We start from the raw sequence: 27,754 nt of genomic DNA, 5'->3' as shown, positions 1-27,754 counted from the left end.
TCAGCAGGTTCTGGGGCCTGGACCTGGGGTGATTAGGGCAGATAACGTATGAGAGAAGAAAAGAGAGCAAGTATATATTTATAGAGTTTGTTATATTTTCCTTCTTGTTTACCTTTCCAGTCCTCTTCATTTGATCCTGTGGATTTGGTGTCGTTTCCTTACTCTAATATAGCTTTGCTCCCACCCACTTTGTGCTCTTACTGTTAAATACACTACGTTTCTATATGCTGAATGCCCATCAGTACAATTATATACATATTGTTTTATACAATTGATTTTCAAATAGGAGAAGAAATATGCATTTATCCTTTCTTATCATTACTGACATAATTACCTCTCCTGGTGCTCTTTGTTTTTGTGTGTGGAATCTAATTATTCTCTAGGGTCACTTGCTTTCAGCTTGAAGAACTCTCTCTAGTGTTTCTTGTAAGATGAGCCTATATATTTTTTATTAAATCTTTGTTGTTGTTTTTCACTTAATAATGTACCATGTCATTTCCCATCAACTCTTCTTCAAAAACACAGCTTATTACACCTACATGATGTTTCATGGCCAACATATATCTATTATCCTAAGGGGTTATTTTCAACTTTTCATTATTACATATGATGCTATCTTAAACATCTTTGTATACGCATCCTTTAGGAAACATTCTTTTTTAAAGTAGGTAATTAATCTGAGAATACAATTATATCTAAAACCATTCAGACTCCCTTCAAAGGTGTTCTCCCTGCTCATCCCCATGTCCTTCTCAAATGTAATGATTCTTATAGTCTTGGTGTGTGTACATTTTCATGTACTTCCCTATGCATTGAGAGAGAGAAGTAAGGAAGGAGGGAAGGAGGGAAGGAGGGAGGGAGGGAGGGAGAGAGAGAAAAAGAGAGAGAGAGAAAGAGATGCGTTTTGTTTGTTTTGGCACTGGTTTTAGTTTTACATCAGTGGGATCATCCTGTGTGTCCTGATTTTCACCGTGTTTACCTTACTTAACAACAGGTCTAGGAGATCTTTCCACATCATAATTTGAACTCATTCTTTTTTTAACTGCTATGTAGAATTCCAGAGCCATTTAACAAACATTTATTGAGTCCCACTGTGTGTCAGAGTCTGGGGATTCAGAGACTATTTTCTCATGAAGTTTTACTGTCGCAGTGTGGATATGCTAAATTTAATATTCCCATTTTGATGAATGTGTAGGTTTTTTCCCAAAGACAGATGCTTAGAAGAGGAATTACTGAGTCAAAATATATGAAAATTTAAAAGTATCTTGACATGTAATATAAAATTACCTTCCAGGAAGGGAGACCAGTTTATATTCCCAAGGGGAATGCTAGCCTGCTAATTTGGTAGATGGAAAATTTCAGTTTAAATTTGCATTTTTTATATTACTACTGAGATTGAATATTTTTCCATATTTATTAGCCAACTGTATTTTCTTTATGGATTGTTAAAAAGTTGTGTTTTTTTTGCCCAACTTTTAATAAGGTCTATTTTCGTGTTTTATTATTTATTTGCATAAATATTTAATATATTGTGGATATTTTTCTTTTGTAGTTTTTGTTGCAAATATTCTTTCCTATTTGTTTTTTGTATCTAATTTTTAAAATGACTCCCTGATGGACAGAAAGATTTTATTTTTTAAAGGTTTCATTTTAATGGAGTCAAAGCATCCATTTTTTTCTCTTTTTTTCCCATTGTATTTATACTTACAAAGTCCTTCCATAAATCAAGATAAGATAGAAAACCATATATTTATTTAGCTATTGGTTTCATTTTTAACATCAAACTTTTTAATCTACCTGAAAAAAATTACTACTTTAACTTTATTATTTTTTTCCCCAAACTGTTCTCATACAAATTACTGAATGACTCCTATGCTCACTGTATCTGATGCCACAGAACTCTATCTCCATACAGCGACTCAAAACCCTTTTTTGTTTACATTTTTTACTTTCATCATTGATCCCACTCCTATTTTTTATGTACCATAGACACCTACCTTAAAATGTGTTATATAAGTCCTCATATACTATATGCATTCTTATAAAATAAGGATTGCTCGTTGCACGTGCTTAAAATATATATTCAGTGTACAATCCCACAGATCATTCTGTGGGTTTTACCGTATGTCTCACTAGAGTTGTGTCTATTTTGTACATCTTTTCAAATAATCCATTGTTGGTTTATTCATGTCCTCTATTTTATTTCTGTCTCTACCTTTATTATTTCTTCCTTACATTTCACCAGGCTTATTTAATTTTTTTTCCAATTCCACAAATTAAGAGTTCAGCTTATTTTCTTTCAATTTCCTGTTTTCTAAAAAATGTATCTAAAGCTATAAACTCTCTTTTTGGTACTACTTTAATTGTATTACATAATTTCTTTCACGTAGCATTTCCAATGTTTTTAATTCCAAGCATTTTTAATGCTCCTTACAGCTTCTGCTTTAATCCAAGCATGACTTTAGTAGAATATATTTTAGTTTTCAGACACAAAGAATCATTTTTAATATCCTTTTGTTATTGGTTTCTAATTTTGTTAGAACATTATTGGTAAGATGTTAACTGTACTTTGTTAAGATTGCCTTTGTGATTAATTTTTGTGGGTGTTCTATGTTGCTTGGAATGAATATGCATTACCTGCTTGTTCCATGTTTAAGTTTATTATTTGTTTTTTCAAATAAACCATACATTTGTGTGTGTGTGTATGAGTGTGTGTATGTGTTTTGTTTTTTTGTTTTTTGTTTTTTGTTTTGGTCTGCTTGACCTAAGAGTTTCTGCCAAGGACATTTGAAATATCCAGCGGCAATTATATCTTCTGTTTCTCCCCATAGTTCTGTCAGCTGTTATTTTATTTAGTGGGGAGATGGTCACAGTCATTATATTTTATAGAACTTGGTTCCTTTCTCTAATGCATGATGTCCCTTGTTATCCCTTGTGCTTTTTGGTCTTGAATTCTGTTTTGTCTGACAGCAAATATTTCTAAGTAATTAATTTACTTTCCTTAATCTCGTAGCATCCTTCTATATTTATTTCTCTTCTTTTAAGAGTTTCTTCAAAAAGGTCTTGATAGGATAAACCTTCTGAGTCTTTTTTTCTTTTTTGTTGCACACACTCACATGGAAAAGATAATTTAGCTGGTTATAAATTTCAACATAAGGCATCTCGGTTTTGTTTTTCCCTAATCCTCTTTGGCAGTCTCTAAGGGCTTTCAAGCTGAAAAAAATTTCCTTAATCTGGTAAGTTCTGTCATCCCTTCAAACATTTCCTCCCCTTTGTTTTTCCTCCTTTTGGGATTCCTATTGATATGGAAGATCTCCTAGCTCAGCAATTTTTTCTTTAGGTGTGTTTCTTGAGTTATTAATCTCATTTATTGAGTTATTTTTATAAATCATGTTTCAACTATCACTTTTTTTTGTAGCCAGGTTTTCCACTTGGTTGTTTATTCTATTAGTTCTGATATCATGTTACCACTATTGTCTCTTATTTGTTTGAAGATTTTTATGCTTATTTAGCAATAGTTATTTATCTACTCATTAATTCTGTTTCTTCTCTTTTTGTTGTCTTTCTTTTATAGTGATGCTCTTCTTTTCAGGTTTCTATTCCACTGGGAGCATCAGCTTCAGTGTATGGCAATATGGACTGGGGAGCTGTTAAGCCTTGGGTTATGGCGGGTCAGGTCCTGGGAGGGCATGGGGCTCCACCCTCAGGATGGAGAGTGCCCCTCACCCTCCCACCCCTGTCCCACAGTATGGGCTTGAGCAACCTTTGTTGTCTCCTGCCCATCACCCATAGAGCAGGTCACCTGTCCCTTAGGGAGCCTCCATTACTTCTGTCCTTCACTTGAGCTTTTTCCACGAGTTTCTCTCACCTAGGGGTGGGCAGGAGAGCAGGAGGGAGGACCTGGTGCTCAGCCAGTACACCTGCACCTGTTGTTTTCTCCTTCTCACCCAGCCAGCTCCAGGGCCACCTGCCAATGTTTTGCCCTGCCAACCTGGCACTACGGGGTGGGTGCCGCTGTTTTTCTGTTTCTCCAGAGGCATCAGACACACAATCCACCCAAGATATTGTGAGAGAGAAGGAACGCAACTCCTAAATAACCCCTGGCCAGGAGGCCAGGCCTCCTGGATTGTCCTCTCTCCCCCCACTGGCCCTGTCCTCCAGGAGGTTCTCGCGGTGTTCTTGTGGGGTTTGCAGAGCAACACACACCCCTCATGTTCTGGCCCATGGCTGCTCTGAACTCATCCCCTGCTGCTCACCAGCCCCAGCCCCTTCCTGTTCCTGGAGGCATCAGACACATTCCCTCTCAGGGTCCCTGTGCTGTTGACTTTTGCTCCTCTGCCCGGAGGACTCTTCTACCTGCTGGAATCTGGTGGAAGGAATTCCTTACCTCCTTCAGGTCTCTGCTCAGTGAGTCCTTCTCTGAGCATATGCCCCACGAATGCAGGCCTGGTCGTTCCCCATCCTGCCAGGGCCCAACACCCTCCAGATAACACAAAGAGTCATTTTGTTAAGTTGTCCCCTCTGCCAATTCCACTGAGATTTTGATTAGGATGGGGGGGGGTCTTAGGTATTTTATTGGAATTGCATTAAATATGAATTTGGACAGAATTAGCCATTTTACAATAGTTTAGACTCTCTTATTGAAAGAATGTGCTAAGTATGTTAGTTTCCCAGGCTGCTGTAACAAAGTATCACAGTGGGGTGGCTTAAAATAAGAGAAATTTATTCTCTTACAGTTCTGAGGCTAGAAGTCCAAAACCAAGGTGTTGCCAGGGCCATGCTCTCTCTGAAGCCTCTAGAGAAGGGTCCTTTGTTGCCTCTTTCTAGCTTCTTGTGGTTGCCTGTAATTCTTGGAGTTCCTTGGCTTGTAGCTGCATCATTCCAATCTCTGCCTTTATAATCACATGGTCATCTTCCTTCTGTGTGTGTCTGTGTCCAAATTTCCTTCTTCTTATAAGAATACCAATCCTTGGATTAGGACCCACCGAATCCAGCATGATTTCATTTTAGCAAAGACCCTATTTCCAAATAAGGCTATAGTCACAGGTTTCGGGGAGACATTATAGGGGGGCACTATTCAATCCAGTACAGTAAGTCCCTCTCTTTTTATGTCTTTGTGGCTGTTTGGGAAGGGGATAGATACATAGTTTTTTAAACCATCATATTTTTGAGCTGGTAATTACTATGAAAGGAATGCATTTTGGATAGTGGAAGTAGAAGACCCCCACCAGATTCCTACTAAGCTCTCCTGTTAGTAGACATGAGATTCCCATCAGTAGAATCAGAAAGAGATTGTTAATAATGACAGGATCATTATTTCTACTCGGCAGAGGACTTGTTCTTTTGTCCTTTTCTGTTAGTAGATAACTATGTATTTTTTGATCAGATAAATTCTTTTTTGACTTGGCACACAGAACTGACTTTCTGGGCTGACCAGAAAGGACACGTAAATTAATTTTAGTGTGAGTTAATCAGACGGTTCAGCAGTAGGTGGGGCAGACCCAGGCATATGCAACTGACACCTCAGGTGATGGAAGAGCAGCAGTGGGAGGAGGGAAGAGGGATTCTGAGAGAAGGGGTTGTTTCCATCTCAGGTTCTGTAGCCATTCACTCAGCCTCCAGGCAGAGAGAGTAATTGGATGCTGAGAGTAGTGACAAAAACACATGCTTGACTCTGACACTTAGCAATTGACCTCTGGGTAAGCATCTTATTGTCTTTGAGGCTTAGTGTTCTCATCTGGAAAATGGGGCCCTAATACCTCAGAATGTGGTTGTTAGAAGTTTACGAGATAATATAGAGAGAATTCCAAGTACAGTGTCTGGTCCCTGACAGGTGTTTAAAAAATGTTAGTTCCTTCCCCCAAACACTCCTCAATCTTTTCCCTTTCCATTGGAACCTTAAAAACAATGGGCAAGAAAATGAATGCTACAATTTTCAGGGAATGTGAGTATCTTGATATTACATTTACAATTCTATTTCTTGTTATATCCTAGCCGTGTTTCTTTCAGTTATTGCCAAGTCGGGAACACAATTGGCAATTAAACTGGTGCATGGGTATCTGAAATGCAAGGAAAACCAATCAAGGAAAACATGCTTTACTCTTTCATTCTTCTTCTGCATTTTAGCCCAAGCCTTTTACTTTCTCAAACTGTCTCACTTTGTCATGTATCCGGCTCCTAGAGCATAAGCAGGTGGTGGGTAGAGGTAGTCCCCTTTGTATAGAAACATTTATAGCGTCTATTCCCAGAGTTACATGGCACATTTTCACTTTGTTCCTCTTGTTCTTTCACTCCGCTTTCACACTTTTGCAAAACAGCTGCTGTTGTGAGCTCTTCTAAGTACCCTTGTGAACACTGGGAATCGTCCTATTGTCAAAATCTTTGCAGCTGGCTCTTGGCTAGTATTTCGTAATCCATTCTGAAAATTTTAATAGCCCTTAGTTTTTCATGTCAGTTGTGTTTCCTGTCTTACAGATAATTGTGAGTCACCGTCAAGGCTTGGTTGGCCCAACTCTTCCCTTTTTCACGTGACTTTAAGACGTGCTGGGAATTCAGATTCCTAAGGCTGATAGAAACTAATTCTTTTCTGTTTGGTGTTACAACTTTCCTCAAAGACATTATTATTTATTCCACTTCTAAGCATTGATTTGTCCTTGAAATCTGTGTGATTTATCCTTCTGATATGCTTGGGTGTTTTCTAAATTTTCTTCTTTTTTTATTTCTTTGTGAATGATTCTTAAAGAGCTTTGGACTTTTGAGTGGGTACCAGACTTTTCAATTTCACGGACCAATGAGAAAGAAAACAAAAAAGTTGAGGACTGAAATCGTGTTGCCAACATTTTATTTTGCCAGGAGTATATATTTGAAAAAAACAACCCACCGCTTTCTACCATTGTCATTTCATAAAAGAACATTTTAACATCAAAGCAAGTAAGGAAGTAATCCTGCAATAAATGACAGTCTTTTAAGTGGAATGCATTTAAAAAAAAAACTTGCTACATTGTACTTTTTCTCTTTTTGCCTGGATCCAGTGAAAATCTCTACAAAGACATGTGAGAACTGCTGCCTTCAGAGCCTGATCTATAGCCTCTCACATGGTGGCTTTGAGCGTTTTCTGTTACCTTCATTGTGTCAAGGTTGTTCCTACCTGGCATTTTCCCCTCACGCTCCAGCAGCATTCAAAGACCTCTCCTTCTGGCAAAGGCTTCACTGCCACACTGGACAGCCTTGACTGTCAATTCTGCGAGGCTAGACGTCAAAGGAGCTGGTGGTAGAGAAAGCCCAGCAGAGGCGGCAGCTGTTAGCTCTGAGGACACGGAGCAGCTGTCTGCTGTCGTTCCAGAGCTATCTCATCATTTATTGTGCACAAAGGTGGCTTTACAATTCTCCATCCTTGTTCTTCTCCCCCAGCCCAGGAGAACCCAATGTCTTTCATGGTGCCATGACTCAAGATTTTTGCCATTTGTCTTCCTTTCCTTCAGGGCTTTCAATAGTTTTTTTGTGTCATAGACTAGAGTGTTTCAATGTCAAATACAAAATGCAGGCCTCCACAGAGCAAGGATTCCTACTCTTTTGCCTTTGATTAGATTTTCTTTCTGAATTCCAAATAACAGCCTCTGCAAAATTGGGAAGAAGATGAAGTGTCAGGTGTGGCTGGACTTTCCTCCCCGCATTCTCCATTTCACTTCCATCCACCTTTCCTCCTGAGAGCTGGTGACTTTGTGCTGTCATTTGCTCTTCCTCCAGAGGGCAAGTAATCTGATAAAACCACTCATAGTAAGGAGCTAGAAGCGTAATTTCCCCCCTGCCGGATGTTCTTACACACTGTGAAGTAGAAAGAGAGCTCACCTTTGGAGTCTGAACGAGTTAATTCCAGCCCTGGCTGTAGTTGCTGCTATGGGACTTGGACAATTGATATAGTTTCTCTGAGATTCTGTTTCTTCATCAACAAAATGAGAATGATAATCATATCTATCTCACAGGCTTGATGTCAAAATTAAACGTGATTGCGAGTAGTCAAAATACTTTATAATCTGAAAAGTGTTTTGATTGTTAGTCTTTTCCTTGGGTTATAAACAGTAGAAACCTACTTGAGCTAGCTTGAGTAAGGATACTGGGTTTGACCAAGTCTCATATAAGGCAAGATTGAGGGCCTGTGGGAAATCAAGAGGTTCTCTTCCTCTTGGAGATCCTTCTAGTATTCAACAGTATCTTCTGCTCTCCTTCATAGACGCCCAGTTAAGTTGTATTTCCAAGCCCTCCTTACTTCTAGGTGGAACTATGTGACTGTGGGAAGAAGTGATATAGGCCTCTTCTAGACCTGGTTACAAAATGTCCCATGTGATTTTCTATGTTCCCTCCCTTCAGTATTGGGATGGGGTAGAATGATGCCCAGGGAATCTTGAAACCACAAGACTGTGGAGACATGAGATGAGATGAAAACATCCTGGGTCCCTGAGTCACCGCTTGGAGACAGCTGCACGGGAGAGCTACCCAACCAAAAACATTAGTGTTGAACTTTGTGTGAACAAGAAATAAACTTGTATTGTGCGCAGTCACTGAGATTTGGGATTGTTTCTTACAGTAGTTAGTCTACCCTAATACACCGTATCTTGAGTCTGCTTCCCCCTACCCCCCGGCATCATTTATTTCCCTTGCTGCACACCAGCTTTCTCTGCCTTCTTATTCATCACAGTGGAAAATGGTCACCAGCAAAAGCAACCAAGTTGACCCCTCTTCTGTTCACGAGAACGGCTTGATCGCAACTAAGACACTTTCATATTTCAAATTCCTTTGAGAGAACTGAATTAAGTCCAGCTGGTTTTGGGTGCTGATCCCTGAACCAACCCATATGTGATATCTGTGAGGATAAGGAGGAGGGGCAGTTTCCAGAAAGGCAGTGCTGGGCAGCCAACTCCAAACATACTTACCACAGTGCTCTATACTTGTGATAACATTTTAAAAAAGGAACATGGGAGGAGTGGAGACATACTTTTCTTCTTACATACCCCCCAAAAGAATGAGTCTCTAAGGAAGGCTTGGCTTTTCAGTCATCAGGTAATGGTTTACTTCTTGGGGCAGGATAGCCTTTCCCAACTGCCCTCAAACAATATTGGTTTAATGTAACAATATTGCCCATCCAGTGTCATGAGGCACTGGGTTAGGGGCTGCATGTTCTGCACCACACCAGGCATGATGACCACGCTAATATCTGCAGTAGGTAAGGGGCAGGAATCATTGTCGGGTGCATTGGGACTTCAAGTGGGATGCAGCAAAGTCCATAAAGTGACCTTGGGATGGTGTCATAAGAGATGGCAGACAAGAATAGGAGTTTGATTCCTTCCAAAGCACGAAATGAATATCACAAAACAAAAAAGTAGCTCACAGAAATGTCTGCTTTTCCGTGTAAACAACTCTCCATATCAATGTCACCTCCCACCACCTAAAAGGTAAAAGTCAAGTTTCTGAGGTGGCGCACAAGGCCCTTGGTGAGTGGCTCTTTCCAGCCTGACCTTCCAGTGGGTCCTCACGCACTCCATCCACTAGCCTCTAACCAGACTGAACCAGGAGCATTTCCCTGAGAGGATCATGTGCTCTAAAGCCTCAGTTTTCAGTGTATGCTTTCCCCTCTGCCTGAACTATCCCTTTACCCTTACCTACAAAGAATCCTGCCTGATGTCAGGACTCAGCTCCAGCACACCTTCCAGGACTAGCAACCCCTAGTTAGTGTTAAGCCATCTCTCTTTCCTGCTCCATTGTAATATCTAAATATGCCTTGTTTTTTTTAAACGACATTTTTTCTAAGTGCAAAGATCAAAAAATGTTAATGCTATCAACTTTGAAAAGTTCAAATAAGCCCAAAAAACAAAATAAAAATCTCCCATCATCCCACCCTTCAGGGGGAGTATATGTGCAGTACACACACACACACACACACACACACCACACATATACATACACATATAATTTCCAAAAATATTTTGCTTTTGTACTTGCTTTTCCCTCTTAACAAATGTATCATGAAGTTCCTATTCATCTACAATACAATTTTTAATGAATATGTAATAACTTGTGGATATCCCATAATTTATTTGAGCAAACTTATTGTTGGATGTTTATGATTGTTTCTAATTTTTCATTGTAGTAAATAATTCTGGGATGAATAACCTTGGATGTAAATCTTTGCATATCTCTCTGGTTATTTCTTTAGGATAAAAACCTAGAAAGAGAGTTACTGGGTCAAGGGGTATGCAAAAAAGATCCAAAGGCAAGAAAGCAAAGAGAGTTACTGTCTTGGGTCCCTTTCTCAGAAAGAGGAAAACTTTCCCAGGAACCCTCCTCCCCAGAAGATTGCTCTTTTGTCTCAGGGACAGAGTTGCATCATGTGTATATGCAGAAACCAGTTACTGGCAAGGGAAGGGAGACTACCTTTGGCTTAGACCACCCAGATGTATCCTATCACACCCAATACCTCAAAAAAATGGCCTTTTGTTATTAAGGAAGATTTGAGAGTAGCTGTTTTATTTCACATATTGTACAAATATTCATATCCTTTCAAAAGTGACTGTGTTTTACTTTCTGAACCCTACAGAGCCCAAGGCTGTGTCTGCCATATAGTCAGCCCCAAATAAAGGCTTGTCAGATGAATGAAACCTACATATACATGTACCTATATACAGTTTGGTGTGTGTTTTGTAGTAATAAGTAAGAACAGGCGGGAGAGTGGTTCACCGTACAATTGACCTCTAGAGACTGGATAGCTGTGGGATATAGACTCAAGGCAGCCTGGGAACAGAATAAGAGATTTTCCCAGGACATATCAGCCAGTTACATGCAAAACTCAGCTTACTTTTCTATTAGTTCAATGTATTTTCCATTGGTCAGCTTTTGAATCAGTTTTACAATGACCATTACAATTCCACCCTTATTTAAGCCAAAAGAGCTTTGATGGGCTATGGAGAAAAATATCCATCACCTGGAGAAATAAAGCAACCCAGATATTAATTATAGAATTGTTCACCTTGACAGAGATCCTTATGTGAATGAGTCCTTGTATAATTATTATTAGAATGAATTTGCAGTTAGAAGAAGTTGTCATGGTCTCTTAAGGCTAGAGTTAAAGAATTCTGAAGAGCAATAGAAAGAAATATCGGTCTATTGTTGAAGAATTAATATGGTAAGTCATCAGTTTGAATCCTGAGGTTTATGGGAACTGAATAAGTGTTTTTGTGTAGGGGGCACTGCTGTAAGCTTCTTTTGACAATGGAAGGCTTGGAAATTTGTCTTACAAACCCAGGACCTTGCGTGAGAAAAGTGCAAGTTTTAAAATTTCTTGATTAAAAATAAAAAAGGAATTTTTTTTTTTGGTTTAGGGACAGAAGTTAATAACAGCCTTCTAATGGAGCCTTAAATAAATGAACCAGGCTTCCTTTTTTTATGTGGTTAATGATCTACATCAGCACAGTCATATATTCGCATCATCTTCCAAGATGATGAATAATTATGCACCCTTTGGTCCATCAATAACTGACTACCTCTGCGTCTCTATTCCTGCCCTGCAAATAAGTTCATCTGTACCATTTTCTAGATTCTACATATACGCATTAATATAAGATATTTGTTTTTCTCTTTCTGACTTCACTCTGCATGACAGACTTTAGATCCATCCACATCTCTACAAATGAGACTTGTGGACACAGGCAGGGAAGGGGAGGGTGGGATGAACTGGGAGATTAGGAATGACATATCTACACTACCATGTGTAAAACAGATTGCTAGTGGGAACCTGCTACATAGCACAGGGAGCTCAGCTCAGCTCTCTGTGATGACCTAGATGGGTGGGATTGGGTAGGTGGGAGGGAGGTCCAAGAGGGAGGGGATACATGTATACATATAGCTGATTCACTTCATTGTACAGCAGAAACTAACACAACATTGTAAAGAAATTATACTCCAATAAAAAAAAATAACCAACTACCTAGTTACGTTAACATAACCAACCTTCCTGTGAAAACAGTTATTTAGATGTGTAATTATTGATAATGCAATTAAATTGATTTTACAATAATTTATCTAAATCTAACAGTTTTTATGGTCTGCTTTTTTAAAAAATAAACCATAGGGAATGAATGCATCAAATCGCTCTTTCTTAGCTTTACTGGGATTTTTCAATAATTAAACATTGAAATGACTTTTGCCTGAAGGAGATATGGACTGTTCAAGGTTGTGTAATTGATTATGAAATTCAATAATTGACTGCAAAGTTCTATAATCCTCCATCATCCAGACATGAGAGCAATCAATGACAAGCTGATGAGAATTAACGAGTGAATTACAAAGTGTTAAGTGTTAAAATTCATTGGCACTCAGGTGTGTGAAGAGATTATAGAAATGCGCTGGTAAGAAAAGAGCCATATGATTCTGCCACCACTGTCCTCTCCTTGCCTCACCCAGACAGAGTCTCTGAGCGTGGGTAGTCATCCCCAGAGCCCAAGCCTTGCCTGCTCACTTTGATATAATATTCAGAGGTGGAGGATTAAGTTAGGACTGATGTTATGGACTGAATGTTTGTGTGTCCCTCCTCCTCCACCCTGTACTCCCAAATTCATATGATGAAGCCCTAACCTTCAATGTCATGGTATTTGGAGAAGGGGCCTTTGGGTTAGGCTAGATCACGAAGGTGGGTCCTTATGATGGGATTAGTGCCCTTATAAGAAGAGAAAGAGACAGCAGAGTGTTCTGTTATGTGAGGGCACAATGAAAAGGTGGCCAGGAAGAGAGCTCTCACTGGGAATCCAATTGGCCAGCACCTTAATCTTGGACTTCTCAGCCTCCAGAACTGCGAGAAATAAACGTCGTAGGTTTAAGGCACCCAGTCTATGGTATTTTGTTATGGCAGCCTGGGCTAAGACAGACTGAGATCTAGGCTTCTGAGGATTTGATGAACAAATTGGACTTCTCAGGTGTATTGTCCCATGACTATACCTTTCTTTGTATTAATATCTTTCCTCATTTTTATTAGCAACCTTATCACACTTCATCAGCACTTATAGAATATGCAATTTGGCTTCATTACTCTATTGCCTAAGTATTTATTAAACATGTACTAATGTAGCCACTCTGGCCTTCGGCTTTGAATAAGATATGAAGGTAACTAAGCATCAGTCATTGCAACTGAGAATTTACACCTCAGTTTACACCTGAGTCGTAAAAAAATAACTGACAATAGAGGACTGTGAGCTAGGTGCTATGGGAACCCAGGGAGTGCGACTTCCAGAGCATTCCAGGAAGGCTTTCAAGAGGGGTGACTTTTGAGTTTTACTAAATAACAAAAATGCATATGAAAATTAATATTAACACTCTAAATTATGAAACATATTAAACATACAGAAGACACAGAAAATACTATAACGGACATCCGTATATCCACTACTCAAATGAAATACAAGTAAGCTTTGTTTTAGATAGCTCCCCCTTACTCTTTTTTTTTTTTAATTTTTAGAAATAAAATGCAATAGTTACAGGTTAAGTTCCATCCTTCAACCCTTTATTTTTTCCTCATCCGGAAGTAATATCTATCCTGAAATTGATGAGTGTCATCATATATATTTTGCAATGCTTACTACATAGGTGAGTGTGTATACATAGAATTGTTATATGTATGTTTTAAACGCACTTCATAGTGTTCTTCTAAAATTTGCAATCTTGTTGTTAGCACATGTTTTTGAGATTTAGTCACATATAGATAGGCTATTCCTCTACTTTTTCTGGGGGTGCTGTGAATCAGTAATGAAATAAACTTTCTTATCAATATCTCATGTGCATTTGAAAGAGTATTCTCTAGTTTAGATGCCTGCAAATGGAGCTTTTAAACATCATTTTAAAGAAATTCTCAGACTACATTTTAATCATTTCAATAAAGTGTTGTTCTAACCCATGGAACTGCTTCATCACTTGAACACAGACTGCAGTATGAATCTTGCTGGTAACAAAACAACACAATCATTATTTATTCAGGCTTCCTATATGCCAGGCACTGTTATACGTGGTATATATGAATTACTGCTTTCATATATAACTTCACTTGTTCTTTTTTTAATTTCAACTTTATTTGTATAACAGAAAGCTTTCATTTTAATGAAGTCCAACTCATTTTTTTTTCATGGATCATGCTTTTTAAAAATTATCACTGTAGCATAAAATTTCCTACCTTAAGCATTTTAAAGCATTGGTCCCCAACCTTTCTGGCACCAGGGACTGGTTTTGTGGAAGACGATTTTTCCACGGATTGGGGGTAGGGGGTGGGAGGGTTGGGGGTGGGGGATGGTTCAGGCGGTAGTGCTAGTGATGGGGAGCGATGGGGAGCGGCAGATGAAGCTTGGCTGGCTCGCTCGCTCGCCACTCACCTCCTGCTGTGCGGCCCGGTTCCTAACAGGCTGTGGACCGGTACTGGTCTGCGGCCTGGGGGTTGGGGACCCCTGTTTTAAAGTATACAGTGCAGTAGTGTTAATTATAAGCACATTGTTGTGCAACAGATCTCTAGAACTTTTTCATCTTGCAAAACTAAAACTCTGTACCCATTGAACCAACAGCTCCCCATTTCCCCTTCCCCAGCAGCCCTTGGTAACGACAGTCAACGTTCAGTTTCTATGCATTTGACTACTTTAGATACATCAGGTAAGTACAGAATTCTGTTCTGTGATTGGCTTATGTCACTTAGCATAATGTCTTCAAAGTTTACCTATGTTGTAGTGTGTGACAGGATTTCCATCTTTTTTAAGGCTGAATAATATGGCATTGTATGCAAATATCACATTTTGTTAATCCATCCCTCTGCCATTGACATTTGGGTTGCTTCCACCTCTTGGCTATTTCGAATAGTGCTGCAATGAACATGGATGTGCACATATCTCTTTGAGATCCTGTTTTCACTTCTTTTGGATATATACCCAGAAGTGGCATTGCTGGTCATATGGTAGTTCTATTTTTAATTTTTTGAGGAACCTCCATGCTGTTTTCCATAGCGGCTGAACTATTTTACATTCCCACCAACAGTGCACAATGATTCCAATTTCTCCACATTCTCACCAGCACTTGTATTTTCTGTGTTTTGGAGAGTTGCCATCCCATGAATGTGAGGTGGTATCTCATTGTGGTTTTGATTTGCATTTTTCTCATGGTTAGTGACCTTGAGCATCTTTTCATATGCCTGTTGGACATTTGTACATCTTCTATGGAGAAATGTCTGTTCAAGTCCTTTGCCAATTTTTTCTTTTTCTTCTGATTTTAATTTTTAAAAAAAAATTTTCATACAATTTTAAAGATTACACTCCATTAACAGTTATTAATATTTGCTATATCCCCCCATTGTACAATACATTCTTGTAGCCTATCTTACACCCAGTAGTTTGTACCCCCGCCCTTATATTGCCCCTCTCCCCTCCCCACTGGTAAACACTAGTTTGTCCTCTATATCTGTGAGTCTGCTTCTTTTTTGTTATATTCACTAGTTTGTTGTATTTTTTAGATTCCATATATAAGTGATATCATACAGTATTTGTCTTCTCTATCTGATTTATTTCACTTAGCATAATGCCCTCCAAGTCCATCCATGTTGCTGCAAATGGCAAAATGTCATTCTTTTTTATGGCTGAGTAGTATTCCACTGTGTGTGTGTGTGTGTGTGTGTGTGTGTGTGTGTATACATATATACATATACATATATATGTATGTGTATATATTGTATTCCATTGTGTGTGTATGTATATATATATATATATATATATATATATATATATATCTCACATCTTCTTTATCCATTCATCTGTTGATGGACACTTCCATATCTTACCACTTGTAAATAATGCTGCTATGAACATTGGGTTGCATGTATCTTTTCAAATTGGACATTTGTATATCTTCTTTGGAGATTTGTCTGTTCAAGTGCTTTGTCCATTTAAAAAAAAACTGGGCTATTTGTTTATTTTGTTACTGACTTTCAGGGGTTCTTTGTATATTCTGGATATTAACCGTCTATTAGATATATGGTCTGCAGGTATTTTCTCCCATTCCGTAGGTTGCCTTTTCACTCTGTTGATTGTTTCTCGTGCTGCATAGAGGTCTCGTGCTGCATAGAGGTCTGGGTAGTCTCATTTGTCCATTTTTGTTTTTGTTGCTTGTGCTTTTGGTGTCATATGAGGCAGATCTTGAGATGATTATAACACAGTGACTAGAATTAGAATCAAGCTTTCCAGAAGTTAGCTCTCTCATAAAACAATGTTGGGGAAATGGGTTCTGTGCTCCAATTTGAGATGGCAGTTTTATTTCCTTACTGGGGTCTCCTTTTTCTTCCATCCTTACCTCAGGGCCTGCTACCAGCGGTTAATCAAGACTTTCATGGTTTGAGGTTCCATTAAATTGGGTCTTGAGGACAGAAATTTAGTTTAGGGACAAGTTAAGAAACCTGCCTGAACCATGATGAGCCGCCTACAGAGCTGGACTTGAACTTAATGTGGCTACATTGCCTCTGCTCTAAACTACCTCATGCACCACCCTTCAGTCACTGAAGACCCAAGTAAGAAGAGGGGCCTTGGGATGCTTATCATGGCAACAGTTATTGAAGGCTTCCTACATATCAGGCACAGCTCCTTAAATCCTCACAACAACCCTATTCAATTATTAGCCCATTTTAAAGATGAGGAAACTGAGGCACCAAGGAATTAATTTACTTGCCCAAAGCCACATGGTTTTTTTTTTGTTATTTTTTTTTTAAAGTAGAGGGAAGGATTTTTTATTTATTTATTTATTTATTTATTTATTTATTTTCGGCTGTGTTGGGTTTTCGTTTCGTGCAAGGGCTTTCTCTAGTTGCGGCAAGGGGAGGCCACTCTTCATCGCGGTGCGCGGGCATTTCACTATCGCGGCCTCTCTTGTTGCGGGGCACAGGCTCCAGACGCGCAGGCTCATTAGTTGTGGCTCACGGGCCTAGGTGCTCCGCGGCATGTGGGATCTTCCCAGACCAGGGCTCGAACCCGTGTCCCCTGCATCGGCAGGCAGATTCTCAACCACTGCGCCACCAGGGAAGCCCCACCACATGGTTTTTAAGTGGTGAGGAGGGATTTCAATCTCCAGAGTCTGGTCTCTTAACCATTATCTTCCCCTGGGTGAAGGGAGGTGCCTCACCCACATTTCTGAAGTGTTCCTGAAGCCTTGTTTGTCTGGGAGTGAGGTCCACCTGGGTTAAGAGCCACCTCTGCAAAGTTATCAGTCAATCCTGGGCTCCTGGGAACACAGAGAACAGGCTGTGTTGAGATTTGAGCTCCAGACAGTCCCTGGCTTTGCTGCAGGAACTGTCCAGGCAACTACCCAGTTGCTTGATGACAATTTCTCTTAGGCATATCATATGTTCAAGCCAAAAAGTAGGGCTGGCTACATGATCTACAGGGCTCAGGGCAAAATAAAAATGCAGGTCCCTTTGTTCAAAAAGCCAGAAAAAAAGTGCCAGTAAATTTGTTAAAATATAAAGCCTTTTCCTTCTTTCACAATCTCTCTCAACATGTCATGATATTTTTAGTGTGCTATTTAATGTCTTTCTAAGTAAATAAAATCTTAAATTATTAGCATAAATCTTACCATTCATCTTTACATCATGCAATGCCAGTTTTAAATGCAAATATCGGAGCATTTAATTCATGTGTGGAATCACAGAAATCACGCAACTTACATTTCGTATCTCCTACATGCATATGTGTTTTGTTCTTATCATAACCGTGGAAATGCTGCACAAAACTAAACTAACTCAATTGTTTTCATTTCACTTCTTAATATGCACACTTTCTATCAACACTCTATGGAAGCTGGCAACTTTCGTAATATTATATTTGCTTTGAGTCTCACTAAATTTCCACACATCGTGGGTCTGAAATTTTGTGTGAATGGGACAGCAAGGAACTATGAGCATGCATACTGTGCATGTCTTATCTGTTCACATGCACACTCTATCGTCGCATTAGATTTCACTTATAAAACACAAGTTCAAAGATGAAATATTATGAATTTCAAGACAGTGACAGTAGAGCGTTAAACTAAGCGTGGGGTCCTTCTGATCGGAGCATGAGGTGGTGTGTGACTATACACATCTCATGCTCAGGAAGACCACCTTGCTAGAAGGGACTTCAAGGCTTCACTGAAGCTCACCCATTTGCTTCAGTGGGAATACATAGGCCAGAGCAAGGTGACTTCCGGCACCTCCTACATCAACCAGAATTAGGTCCATCTTGAGCCTCTGATGGAAACGCATGACATTCCTAATTATCCAACTCTAAAATTCAGAGCTGGAAAGGGCAGCTCTTAGCTCTTTGTCTCTCTTTTTTTAATGAAGCCTGTGTTTTTAAATATAGGAAAACACAGAATACTGTAACGAACTTCAATTAATTTCAGAACAAATCATTGTTAATATTTTGTTTTTTCGAAGCCCTTTTTTTTTAAATTAAAGAACTGGGACATTTTAGGTAAGAATGAAGTACTCTTTATCCTCCACCCCCCAATCAAATTCCACACTCTCTTTAGAGGCAGCCATTACTGTGAATTTGGTGTATATCCTTCCAAGCCATTTAAAAATATTTTTACTTATATATAGTAACCATAAACAAGACAGATTTTTCTGTATACGTGTTTGGTTATTTCCTTAAGATTTATACAGTGGTATCTTATAATACATATTATTCTGCAACTTGCTTTTATCCTCATGCAACGTTGTATTTTTGAGATCTATCTTAATATATAGTACTAGTTTACTCCTATTAAATGCTATAGGGCATTTTATGAAAGTGCCACGTTTTAGTTATTTACTACCCTGGTGGATGGTATAGTTGTTTCCAGTAGTTCACTGTTGTAAACAATTCTGCAATGAACATGTTTTTTGCACATGTGAGAGAGTTTCTCTAGGATGGGACGTGCCATGTGCCAAAGTGCTCTCCAGAGAGGTTGTACTAACGTACTCTCGCATTGGCTGTGTATGAGAGTTTGCACTTCACTGCATCCTGGACAGTGCTGAAGAGTGTTAGAGTTTTTTCATTCTTTTCCCCACATTTTATGGACTCTAAAAACCTCAGGACTTGGGCAGAAACAGTTCTAGAACCTAGGACTCCTCATTCCCAACGCAGGGCTTAGGAATCAGTTTAAATATTAACCGTTTATGCTCTTTTTCCTCTACTTTGAACAACACTTTCAGAGACATTTTAAGATAATTGACAAAGTCCTGGGCCTGAAGTTTGGCTTTTGCCCTGACACTCCCCCTTGCCCCAAGTCTGGTGGTGAGGGGGTGCAGCCAGTCTATCCTCCATTTCAAAAGCCTCCTGAAAACACGACTGCTTGTCCTGCTGTGTTTTTCTGAGTGTGTGTGGTGAACGGGGGCAAAGGGTCAGGGGTGAAATTATATACTGTTATTTGAAGAGTCTGGGGCACTTTAAGACAGGGCTGGAGATAAAATTCAAGGAACAGTTGAATTTTAAAAGTTTCATCAGAATAGGCTCAGGCGTTATTAATGCAATTGAGGAGAAAGGTTGTTTGGATAGAGATGCTGAACAATTCAAATCTGGAAGGTTGATGTGACTTTGCTAGTATGAAAACAGCCTGTGCTTTTACACATCAACATACTTATTTCTATACAAATCATGTATCACGCTACAGAACTCATTGTTCAAAGATAATATACATAAAAAGAAATCCTCCTTCCTTTACCCTGTTCAGAGGACTTTCTGTTGGCTGAAAGGGCGGAAAGGATAGGTATTCATCCACAAAGGTTTATAGGCATGAATTAAAGCTTAAGTCTTTTCCCAGAGGAACACTGGCCTGGAATTAAGCCCTGCATTTATGAATAATGCAGAGAGACACCAGGGAAAAGGGCAGCGTGATGGGTGGGTCTCTGTGTAGCCACACTCCACGAAGCTCTCCTTTACTTAACCCAGACCTGGGTTTGTTTACTCACGAGCTAATTTACCTTTAAGCCTTAGTGTTCTCATCTGAAAATGAGGATAATAATAATTCTGACTTCACAGGACTGTTGTGACAATTAAAAGAGATAATGCATTTGAAGTGCCAAGCATATAGGAAGCACTTGATAAATGCCAGCTTTCCTTATTGTTAGTTTCTACTCTCTCTGAATTCTTAAAAGGCTTTTGGTGGAGTGCCTCATCATTTAGTTTGCTACAGTTTCTTCTAAGTTAATCGTATCTCTCTTATGCATCATTGATCTTATGAAGGAGATAACTGTCTTAATATCTAAACCTGCACCTTTACAATGTACAAAATGTGTCTAAAGATATTCTTTTACACGTCTTTTGAATCTCCCACTTGCCCAGCCCACAGCTGAACACAGATGAGGCACTCTACAATATGTACTGATAGATTGATGGTTCTTTGTCGGCGAGATAATCCCTCTAGAAGTTACTGCAATGATTGTGAATCAAAGAGCTTCACTTTTTTTTTTCAAAGAGCTTCACTTTGAAGAGAGCACAGTGCATTTTAAAACATCCTAAAAGAAAGCTTCTCATCTTGACAATTTTTGTCTGCTAGATTAAATACAAAATGATTATTAATCCTTTTTTTAATGGGAGCACTCTGGTGAAGTTAAAAAGTACCTGTGGCACACTGTCCCTTTTTGAAGAGGAAAACACAATACTGTAAAGCTTCGTGGAGCGCATTGCTAAGCAACAGAACCAGGTCTGGACTGCACAGGAGTAAAAATTCTTTGTTCAGTATGATGAAGAATTATGAAATGGAAAATCCTTAATAGAATCTTACCTGCAACAATAACACTCATTATTTTTCAAAGCACTAATCAGCAGTTGATAACTAATTTTCATGGGAGTCTCTAAAAATAACTCACAGTTTTGTTCTCTGGGTGAAAGAGTTCAGCAAGAAGGTTTTGAATATTCATTTTTATGGAAGACATGGATCTGTCATCTGGATTTCAACTCACCATTCCCTGTGTTCTAGGATTAATCCAGGATTATAAAAATCCATCTCAAGTAATTTCAATACTGCTTAATCTTGATGGAAATGTGTTTATCACATAATTTAAAACAGTGGTCTCCAGACAGCATCACCTGGGAACCTGTTAGAAATGCAAAATCTTGAGCCCCATCCATCCTGGGTCTACTGGATCAGAGAATCTCGGGTCAGGACCCAGCATTCTGCTTTCCTCCTGGTGATTCTGATGTTGTATAAAGTTTGAGAACTTAGAGAATCAGGATAACTGTGTGAAACACATAAAAGTAGACAGTGAAGAGTTAAATTCAGTTTGGCACTAGTGGATCATCTTGAACCACTGTTGAACTGTTGGACCATTTTGAACTGGGAATAAAATTATAGTTGTAACTCAGAAAGTAACTGCAGAGAAAAAAAGCACATGTAATGGAGGAGAGTCTTCAAGGTAGCTTTCAATTACTTCCTGCTGAACTTGGAGCCAACTATAAACGCCTTCCACCAGTTGCATCTGTGACAATCAATGTTTGAAGAGTTTATTTACCAAGAATATATAATAATTTTTCTATTATTTTTCCCCAGAGACATGAAGGAGAAATGATGTCCATTGCTTATTACATGAGAGATTGGTAACCTGAAATGTTTTAAATAAAATATGAAGTCTAGAAAAAATATGTGCACATCAATATCATAAACTTGGCATAATCTTGAAAGTTTGAAGTCGTGAATATTAACTCAGGAAAAATGACTGAAAGGGTTATTGCTCAGTTACATATCGAGAACTAAATTTGGTAAATGATGTAATTTCATTCTATCAGCTACTAGCCCTGCAGCCACAAGTCACTTTACCTCTCTGTGCCTCCTTTTCTACTTTTGTGAAATAAGAGGTCATTTCTTAGTTCCTTTCCATTTCCAGAATTTTGTTATTGTATAAATAATGCACATTCTGTGAAATATCTCACATTTTTTTTCAAAGAGAGATATGCACTAGCTCACTTGACCTTTACGAGAACCAGGTCCTTCTGTACAGTAAAAGAAATGTTTAACTTTGTAGACCTGAATCTTAGAAAGCATGTAACAATCATTGTATAAGTTCTGCAGAAGGTTCAGACATTTAATAATTAACTAACTTGGAAAATGCTGTTTTGGATAGTGTCTTGCTGTGCTTGCAGGATGTGTATCCTAGGAAGAATGTTCTTGTGTAGCCAAGACTTGATCTCCATGTGCTCTCCAAGTGAACACTATCTCTGTTACCTTCCAGGAGAGGGACGTGAGCTCTAAGTTGAGGCTAAGCTGCCCTGACCTTACTCTACTGGGTGAATGTTCCCAGGGAACCTGGCCCATCTGAAGGGAGCACAGTATCAGCAGGCAATCTAACCTAGGCTGGGACTTAGGTCTTTGGGATAAGACTGATCTGTATTTGAATTCTGGCTCTGCCACTTGGCTAGTTGTACCTACTTCATAAGGTTGTGCAAGGATTGAACAAAACTAAATGAGATGGTGTGTGTAAAGAATGTCCATAGTTCCTGGCATATGTAAATGTTCAATAATTATTAGCTTTAAAAGTTAAGGTTAAAACTGTTGAGGGCAACTGGAAAATTTAAATTGGGTCTCAATGAATATATTACTTTACTTAAAAACCTGTGTTGTTTTGCATTCTGCTTATTTTTCATGTTCAAGTGCATTTTAGGCTTATTAGCTAATTGATTCATTGACTTCTTAATTAAAGAACTATTTATTGAGCACCTATATGTGTCACATTCTCTTGTAGACAGTGGAAGTATGACAGCAAACAAGAGAGCAAAAGTCTCTGCTCTTATGGATGTGCATTTTAATGGGGAGAGATGAAAATACTCCCCTTCCCAATAAACAAACAAATAAATAAAAAATTAACTGGTAGTGATAAATGCTAAGAAAAAAAATAAAACAAGGTGATGTGCTTGAGTCTGGGAGCAGTTTTAGATCAGGTGTTCAGAGAAGGCTTCTCTAAGAAGGTGACATTTAAGATGTCACCTGAATAACAAGATAGAGCAAAGTTCTGGAGTCTGAGCAAGATATGGTAGTGATTTATATGAGGGTAGTGGTGGTTAGAATGGAGAGATGTGATTGGATTAGGAGATGTTACAGTGATAGAATCAGTAGGACTTACTGATGGATTGGATGGGAGGTGTGAGGGAAAGAGAGGAATCAAGGATGACTCCTCCAGTCTTTGGCTTGATGGGATGGTGGTACCATTTACAGAAGTGGAGCAGGTTGGGGAGAAGTGGGTTGGGGGTAAGAAGAGTGCAGAGCCTAGATTTGGAAAGATTAAATTTGAGTTGCCTATTGAACTCCAAGTGGAGATGTCAAGTAGACAACTGGATACATGAGGACAGGACTAAACATTTGGGAGATTTTTTTACCTTTGCATAATATTTAATGGAGTGGGTTGGTTGAGAACACTTAGGGAAAAGAGTACAGTTAGAAAAGAGAAGAAATTCTAGGAGCATTCTTAAAATTTCAGGTACTTATGACTCATAACAAAATCTTATAGTAATAACATATAACCCTTGTAAAGTTTGCTACATAAAAATGTATTGAGAGGAATTTTTGACTTTCTTATGTTCTTTAGTATACATAAGTGGGGACCAAAAAGAAGTCTGGTTGTGATACACTGGTCTTATATACATTCATTTGATCCATATTTTTGAGTGCCTACTGCAAGGTACCATATTATGTACTATGTGTAAAATGAAACCAATAGAACAGTCATATTGTTAGTCAAACATATTTACTGAGCATATGCTGTGTACATACTACTAGATGATTTGAGTAGAGACCACAAAAATGGAAAATCAATCCTCTGTCCCTAAGAGAAGACAGTCTAAAACTGCCATTCAAAAGAAGAACAAACCACTCAAAAGTCATAAGGAGAGTGTGTTTCCTTTTCCTTTTGCTTATCTGATGCTCTTAGGCCATTAGGAGAAATCTATGTAGGCCAAATGAACTTGGTGAAGTAGGCCACAGTTCATAATCCATTTTGTCTTTTCCCCTCCCTTCTACTTCTGGTCAATGGAGAACTTCCCTGGGTGGAGAGAAGCTTATTTTAGCCCATGTCATACTTCTAGTTGACTGGTCCTCCAAGCATCCCAGCATTCATATTCTCATTATCTGGGGAGAAGAGACATAAAGAATCCATCAGCACTTGTAATGGCTAATTTCTTTGCCCTATTAACTCAAACACAGTTTCCCTGAAGAACAGTTCTAATTTGTTCAAAATTCTATACTTCCTGTATAGCTAGTGGATAGAGTGGTTGGCTTGGGTGCATGCCCACTTATCAGTGCAGATGGGAAGGAAGGGAAGCACCCTCTTCTGGGCTAATGGTTGTATTTGCTTTATTAAGATCCAGCCTAACCTTTTGGAGCCTTGTTACCGAAAGAACAGTCTAGCATCAATTATGTTGAAACAAAAATCATTATATTTAGTAGTCATTGTCTAATTTCTAAGTGGACTTTATTAAATAAATCCAGTTAAAAGCTTAGTTCATTCAACTACATGGTGCATTTGCTGATAGATCATCTGGGCAGACTCATGATGATGTAGTTCTGTTTGGAAAGAAATTCTCAGTACAGTAAAGTCCATGTGAAGTTTTCTTTTGTCATCAATGTGGCCAACTGGTAATAGAAATACTTAGGGTTTTTTTTGGTGGGGGGCAAAATAATTTCTTTGTGCTTTATGATGTCAAATTCTGTGGTCTCAGCTAAATACTTGGCCATATGCTTAAACAGGTTCAAACATTTTGTTGTTGTTCATTGAGAAACATTTTGACCCTTTTCCCTGATACCAGCATAGCTTGCTTCTGTGTCATTTTGCTTGAACAAGAATGGAAGGTTAGCTACTAAATTGTTCATCACAAAATGTTGAAAATCCCTTTATATATTCTATCTGAAGTGTATGGATTTCTCTTCAATCAGTGATACATGATGTCATCCCAGTAGATATTCAGCAGAAAGAAAATTCAGCTATTAAATTTTGCCATTCAGAATACTTAGGTTCGGTTTTTAGCTGGTACTTGAGAGGGTCTAAATGGCATCCATTTACTGGTCTCTTTCAGTCACTGCATTTGGTTATATCACCAGAAAGTCGGTACCTAGACTGTATTATCTTGTGCTTTATAGTGGGTCAATACCGAGAATGTACATTTGAAGAACATTCTGGTATCTTCTACAAAAGAACACAGGAAAATCATAGTTTATTAGTTTATTTGATGTTCCTTATATAAAGAATCATATGATAAATTCCTTCTTGAAAATAGTGTCAGAGACATATCAGTCTCTTTGGATGACTCAGTATGTTTTCTTTCTTTGAGAGATAGGAACTATACAACACAAATGGTTTTCATTTTTTATTGTGAATGTCAGGAAACTAAGAACTTATTTTAGCAAGTCCTAATATCTTTAGGTATCCTAATATTCTAAATTCTCAACTGGTTTCTTATCCATCTTTTAAATGTGTGTAGTACAGTTTTATACCTACTGCAATATTTTGGGGGAAGAAAAATAGGAGAGGTCACCTCCTCAAAGAGGCTTTTCTCTGAAGACTCCATTGAAATCAGCTCCCCTCCTCCAGCCCCCTGGACTGGTTTTTCTTATCAAAGCACTCTTCCTTTATTGCACTTACAATAATTTGTAATTATCAATTTGATTTGTTTCCTTATTTATGTTTGTTTCCTTCTCTAGACTCTAAGCTCCAAGAAGACAGAGATCATATCTCTCTTTCAGTCTGTTAGACCTAGTTGACGCTAGCACATAATACATGCTCAATAAAAACTGATTGCTGTCAAATTCTGGTAAATTGCAATCATCCTAGTATTATCAATCACTAAAGTTTCATAGCATAAAACTTCAAACATATAGAAATATTGTTGGGGTATTAAATTAGCATACAATAATTTGAATAACAATGTATTTGTCCCTGTTAAAAGGTTTGCAGTTTAGGTTTCTGTGAACTACCCCAGGATTTTTACAATAAGCAATAGTTCACCTAAGATCGAAATGAGATATCAGAGAACTGAAGGAATCATTAGAATTCATAACTTAGTAAAAAAATAATTAATTAGTGCACATGATTCAGGTAATATTATCTATAGCATAATACCTATATTAACGGTTGTACAGAAAGAGGGGATAGCATGGCTGCATATTCCAAGTGTAGTTTTAGGATTTCTAGTTACAGGGACAGATGCCTATATTTCCTTTGGCAAATTCTGGTTTTTTCTTTTCTGGGGGGAGGAGTACAGGGAAGGAGGCTACATGGGATTCCAGTTGCACATCAAGGAAATAACGAAGATGAAATGGGATTAAGAATTTAGCCCAGAAGTCTTCATATCTTCCTGATGTTGGGAAAGTCCTTTGCCATCTTCCGTTTCTACTTCTTTCTTCTTCTCTTCCCTCCCTCGCTCCTTCCCTTTCTTTAGTTGTCATATCTCCTTCGTCTCCTCCAATCCGGGACAGTTTCCCAGTCCTTCCTGGTCTTTCATGACCTTGACACTTCTGAATAGTAATTTTCAGATATTTTTTGGAGGGTCTCTCAATTTGGGTTTGTCTGATTGTTTCTCATGAAAAGACTAATATTATGGATTTTGGGGAAGAATACCACAGAGGTGATGTGCCCTTCTTGTCACATCATATTGGGGCACATGAACAGATATCAACAGAACTTCTTTTTTCTATTGGACTATAGTTGATTTACAATATTGTGTTAGTTTCAGGTATATGGCAAAGTGATTCAGTTATATATATTGTATATATATTTATATATATGTATATATATATATTCTTTTTCAAATCCTTTTCCATTATAGGTTATTACAAGATATTGAATATAGTTCCCTGTGCTGTACAGTAGGAAGTTGTTGTTTATCTATATTATACATAGTAGTGTGTATCTGTTAATCCCATATTCCTAATTTATCCCTCCCTCCCCTTTCCCCTTTGGTAACCATAAGTTTGTTTTTGAAATCTGTGAGCCTGTTTGTGTTTTGTAAATAGGTTCATTTATATCATTTTTAAAAAATTAATTTCCACGTATGAGTGATATCATATGATATTTGTCTTTCTCTGTCTGACTTACTTCACTTAGTATGATAATCTCTAGGTCCATCCACGTTGCTGCAAATGGCAATATTTCATTCTTTTTTATGGGTGAGTAATATTCCATTGTATATATGTACCACATATTCTTTATACATTCATCTGTTGATGGACACTTAGGTTGTTTCCATGTCTAGGCTATTGTAAATAGCCCATAGCTGCTGTGAACATTGGGGTGCACGTATCTTTTCAAATTAGAGCTTTTGTCTCTTTAAACAGGACTTATTTTTGATGTTAACCTTGATTACTTGGTTCAGGGGGTGTCTGCCAGATTCTTCTGCTATAAAGTCTTTTTTTCTTTCTTTCTATACTCTGTTGGTTAGAAGTGTGTGACTTTTTGTCTCTAGCTTTATTGAGGTATAATTGACAAGTAAAAATTATATTTACATTTACAATGTGATGTTTTGACATATGTATGCATTGTGAAATGATTACCACAATCAAGCTTATCAACGTACCCATCACCTCACATAGTTATCTTAGTTATCTTTTGTGTGTGTGTGTGTGTGTGAGAACCTTTAAGATCTACTCTCTTAGCAAATTGCAAGTACACAATATAGTATTATTAACAATAATCACCAGGCTGTGCATTAGAATTTCAGAATTTATTCATCCTGCATAGCTCAAACTTCATATC

Source organism: Eubalaena glacialis, chromosome 11 (genome assembly GCF_028564815.1).
Source record: "Eubalaena glacialis isolate mEubGla1 chromosome 11, mEubGla1.1.hap2.+ XY, whole genome shotgun sequence".
Lineage (NCBI taxonomy): Eukaryota > Metazoa > Chordata > Mammalia > Artiodactyla > Balaenidae > Eubalaena > Eubalaena glacialis.
This window is presented reverse-complemented; position numbering follows the sequence as displayed.